Source organism: Pteropus vampyrus, unplaced genomic scaffold, assembly GCF_000151845.1.
Source record: "Pteropus vampyrus isolate Shadow unplaced genomic scaffold, Pvam_2.0 Scaffold745, whole genome shotgun sequence".
Taxonomy (NCBI): domain Eukaryota; kingdom Metazoa; phylum Chordata; class Mammalia; order Chiroptera; family Pteropodidae; genus Pteropus; species Pteropus vampyrus.
In genome coordinates this window covers 39,035-44,278 of record NW_011889526.1, presented here as the reverse complement: position 1 = coordinate 44,278, position 5,244 = coordinate 39,035, and the positions used below count along the sequence as shown (strand labels likewise).

Here is a 5,244-nt window from a genome sequence, read left to right as displayed (position 1 = left end):
TGAGATAATGCCTATAGATTTCTTTTACTCTTTCTTACAAGGTGAGGTGTTATATGTGTACCTGCAGGAACCCAGAAAATATAGTCTGGGTTACTGTAAGGTAGATTTAGGAATGACAGATTCAGATTGATTTCATACCTATAGTCCTCAAGTCCCCCAAAATGAGGTTTCACTATTACTTGCATTAAACACAATGGGTCTGGCAGTGAGGACTATACTATGTCTTATCAGGAGCTGGAGGGGATTGGTGCAGGTCTAGGACCCCCCTCTCTACCAGCTCAGTTCATGAACATGCTTCAGGTGTTATGCTTTCTTCCTGTATTGCTTTAGCACTGAACCAATTTCAAACCCAGAAGGATCACTTTTTCTAGTATTATCACCTACCTAGAGTCTTGCTACCACTCCTTGCTTATAGACTTTGCCTTTCAGACTGAAATAGAAATTACATCTTTAAGATCCAAAACTGTGACGTGGAAGCAGAGCTATAAGCAGAGGTATGTAACAATCCAGAAACAGCATGTACACACCTATATCCCAGAGCAGCTCTCTGTTTTCAGCCTCAGTGCAAGACCCCGGCCTAGCCTATATGTTTTGAGGGTGGAAAAGCTGAAGCCAGTGCTGGTGGCCCATGAGAACCAGGGCATCTTCTCGGGGGACTCCTACCTAGTGCTGTACAGTGCCCTGGAAGAGTTCTCCCACTTGCACCTGTGGATAGCCCAGCAGTGGTCCAGGGATGAGCAGGGGGCCTGTGTTGTATTGGCTGTGCACCTCAACACTCTGCTTGGAGAGAAGCCTGTGCAGCACTGAGGGGTGTAGGGCAAGGAGTCTGACCTCTTCATGAGCTACTTCCCGAGTGACCTCAAGTACCAGGAAGGTGGAGTGGAGTCAGCATTTCACAAGACCTCCCCAAGGGCCACCCCAGATACTATCAGGAAACTCTACCAGGTGAAGGGGAAGAAGAACATCCATGCCACTGAGTGAGAACTGAGCTGGGACGACTTCAGCACTGGGGACTGCTTCATCCTGGACCTGGGCCAGAACATCTTCACCTGGTGTGATGGAAAGTGCAACATGCTGGAACGCAGCAAGGCTCGAAACCTGGCCTAGGCCTTCTGGGACAGTGAGCGGCAGGGCAAGGCCCAGGTGGAGATCATCACTGATGGGGAGGAACTTGTGGAGATGATCCAGGTTCTGGGCCCCAAGCCCACTCTGAAGGACGGCAACCCCGAGGAAGACCTCACAACTGACTGGACTAATGCCCAGGCTGCGGTTCTGTATAAGGTCTCTGATGCCACTAGACAAATGAACCTGACCAAGGTGGCCGACTCCAGCCCCTTTGCCCTTGAGCTGCTAATACCTGATGACTGCTTTGTGCTGGACAATGGGCTCCGTGGCAAGATCTACATCTGGAAGGGGTGAAAAGCTAACAAGGAGTGGCAGGTGGCCCTCCAAGTGGTGGAAGACTTTATCTCCCACATGTGGTGCACCCCAAACACTCAGAAAGGGGATTTTGCACCAGGGCCGCCAGAGTCCCATCTTCAAGCAACTCTTCAAAGACTGGAAGTGAGAGTGGACATCTCCCTGTGCCCACCTCCTGCCTGCTCACTCCTCCTCCTCCTGCCTGGTTAGTACTCAGGCGTGCCTACTGATGATGTTTAATAAAGCAGATGGGTGCTTTAAAAAAAAAAAAAGATCTAAAACTGTAAACCAATGGGCATTGTCTGGAATCTGAGTCAGAAGGGTGTAGGGATTGGGGACAATTGGATGAATTGGGACTATAGCTTCATTTACTGTCCTTAAATCTTGGACAAACCTGTATTCCTCATTAGGCTTTTTATTGGCAGGATAGGAGTATTACAAGGTGACTGATGAGGCTTTAGCAGTCCATATTTTAAGATTTTTTCCACTACTGGCTGTATACCCTGTCATACCTCAGTCTTGAGTGGATACTAGTTTTTTTTTTTTTTAATGTGGAAATTAGCATTAGGCTTTAGTTGTATTTTAATAGGAGTAACGTTAAGAGCTCTTCTGGGGACTTCTGTGGCCCAAATTCTAGGATCAACCTGTGAGCTAATATTTGGGTGTATCGATTTCTTATAAATGGAATAAAGGTCCTGAAATGTGAGCTAATAAATTCACTCGTGAAGCACCAAGGTGAGTAGTGACACGTATTAGTTGCAGTAAATTTCATCCCAATAGAGGGATTGGACATTCAGGCATAAGTAAAAACTGGTGGGTAATCACAAGGTCTCCTATTAGGCAATTTATGGGGGTTGTAAACCTTTTGACGTTGGGGTGGCCATCAACTCCAGTAATTAAACATGTTTGTGAGGACAGTGGCCCAGAAAATCAAATTAGAACAGAATAAGTGGCTCTAGCATCAAGTAAGAGTTCAGCATTCTCATCTGCCAAATTAAGGGTCTCCCCGAGGCTCATCAGTTCCATAGGAGCCCATGTGGGCCTCGGGCTCCATTAGTCCCCTTTCTGCCATTATTGGCTTGGGAGTCCCTCTCTTTAGAGTTGTGGGACAATCCCACTGTCTGTGGCCCTCCTGTTTGCACAGGGGTCAAGGTCCAGGGGTCATCTTTGGTGTTGTAGCTGAGGGCAGTCCTTTTTCCAGTGCCCTTCTAGCCCACACTGGTTGCAGCAGTTGTTGCCATGAGCCTTAAGAGTGAGGGTTGCTGATTTTCCCTTCACATTATAATTGGATGTTCTATATCCGCAATGAGGGTTTCCCTGACATGGCAGGGGGCTCATAGCTTCAGCTATCATATGAGCCTTTTGTCTATTTCTTTGGGCCTTTTCTGCTGCTTCTGCTCTATCCTGATTATTATAGACAATAAAGAGTACGTCCAAAAGTTGATTCATAAGAATCTGGAGCTCTAGAGCAGTCTTTTGTAATTTATACCTTATATCAAGAGTTGACTGGGAGATAAAATGAGTCTCTAGTATTATCTGTCCCTATCGTGATGTGGGATCTGCGTTGGTATATTTCCTAAGGGCTTCCACTAGACGGCTTTGAAATAAGGCAGGGTTTTCATCTCTCCCTTGGTTGATCGTTTGCAGTTTGTCATAATTAACAGGCCTAATAATACTTTTTTTTTCATTTCTTCTATGATGCATGTTATCATAAGGTTTCTGCAGTTTAGATTTCGAGCACCTCCCTGATAATTCCATTGAGAGTCTTGGTCTGGGACCGCATTCCCTCCTGTTTGGTAGACATCGTGGCCCTCCTTACATGCAGCAGTGCTGTCAGGATGACCCCTAGCTGCTCCAATAATTGTTTTTCTTCTACAGTACAACATATAGATAATAAAATGTGTAAATCTTGCCACGTTAAGTCATAAGTTATAGTAATTTTTTCAAATTCATTAGTAGATTCGCTAGGATCTTCAGAGAATCTACCACATATTTCTTCGCATAAAGCTAAGTCTAGCATAGAAAATGGAACATGTACCCTTGTTACTCCCCCAGCAGCATTTACAAGTTTCCTGAGGGGGCATAGCTTATCATCACATGTAGGCTGATATGGGGCACCACTTTGGGTGGTGCTAGCAGGAGTTTCCTCAGGAAGTGGTGGAGTAGATGGGGTCTCTAAAGAACTCGATCCCCCCTCAGAGTGCAAGGGTGAAATAGGAGTAGTTGATGCCTGATTTAGGGGTCTCTGGAGAGGGAATCCTATTATTGGGTCATCTAGAAAGTCTAGATCTTGAAAGCTTTCCAGCGATTTAGTTTTACTATGGGCCAGGCACTTTCTTCAACTCTCTCAGAGGTCTGGGTCTTGGTAAAGAAGCTTAAAAGGCTGTACATGAGGGATTTCTATCTGCTTTTCCTGTTTCTTATAAAGAAGATTTAATTGTAAGAGAATATTGTATTTTAGTGAACTGTTCACAGGTCAACATTCTTGGCGCCCCAGCCTATGCTGTGGCCTAACGGATTTGCAGGAAAAAAAAATATTTTTTCCTTTTGACATTGCCTAATTTGAATTGGTTTCAGTTATTGAAGATGCATCCCAGTGGAGAGTCCTTTGGGATGCCTGGTCCCCCTCCCATCCTTAGTACAGAGAGAAGGCGGGGGCCCCTATAGGTCCTCGCTGCCAGCTGCCTGTTCTGCTGCCAGCTGGGCCTCAGGGCCGCAGGGCTGCAGTTCCTGCCTTCGCCACCGGTGCCAGGTGGGAAGGCCAGTGCCGCTGGGGAGGAAGGAAGAAAAATGTCATTCCCTGACTGGGAATTGAACCTGGGCACCCTGGGTAAAAAGCACTGAACCTTAACCCCTTAGATACCAGGGAACATAATGCTAGCTATTCCTGAGTCTGAAAACATGTTTCTCTACCACCTGAGAGATGTGTGGTGCGCCCTGTGGCCCGGTGCCACCTGAGAAGGTGGAAGTGAGGAGGAAGCGCCCGCCGGAGACTCAGGGCATTGCTGACCCAGAGGCGGCTGCCTGAACATGTGAATTTTACCGGTGGAACTAAGAGAAATCGCTCCGCTAAAAGAAAACATGCATCTGCAGGTTTTTGCCTGCCTGGTATAGGGAAACGTAAGCGCAGCACGGGTCTGGGCCATTTGCAGCTGCTAGAAAGGAACAAATGCAGCACGGGTCTGGGCCCACTACTGCCACCAGCAGGCACAGGGGTTTACCTGTGGCTCCAACAACAGTGATGCAGGCAGGGGTCCTGGGCCCCCACTACCACAGGGGGAACGACAGCACAGGTCTGGACCCATCGCTGCCCCAAATGTGCACAGGGATTACCTGCTGCTCCAAAGGAGAAAGACAGACAGAGACAGAGATATAGCAAAGAAGACTAGTTTTGCAGGGCAAAACTACCTTGGAGTCCCGCACTGTAGGGAACGCAGGCCACGGGATCCAGGGCAATCGGGGCTCACTGGCCCAGTGCTCAGTTCTAAGCGATTAAGGGCCATCTCTGAGATTGCTCCAGCATCCTGGAGCCAATCAAGAAATGAGGACAAGACAGACAGGATGAGTTAGGGGAGTTCAGCGGAGCTGTTACCGTGACCTCCAGTTTCTCCCCATTAGAGTTCCCGCTGGAGAGGGGAGGGAAGCAGGTAAAGGCTGAAGGGCTATGAGGAAGGAACAGTAGATTCCCATGGGGGCTTACCTGTCCTGTTATGGCTGAAAGATGCTATGCAGTCTTTTAATTTGGAGTTTGGATGGGGTCTCTCAGCAGGTCTTCTCTGCAATTTTAATGGTGACACCAAGTCAAGGAAGTTAGAGGAAGAAAAG

At 47.5% G+C, this 5,244-nt stretch overlaps 1 pseudogene; it reads left to right on the top strand.

Moving 5' to 3' along the window:
- The first annotated feature begins 514 nt into the window (after window positions 1–514).
- LOC105309457 lies at window positions 515–1,567 on the top strand (annotated as a pseudogene).
- The last annotated feature ends 3,677 nt before the right edge of the window (window positions 1,568–5,244 follow it).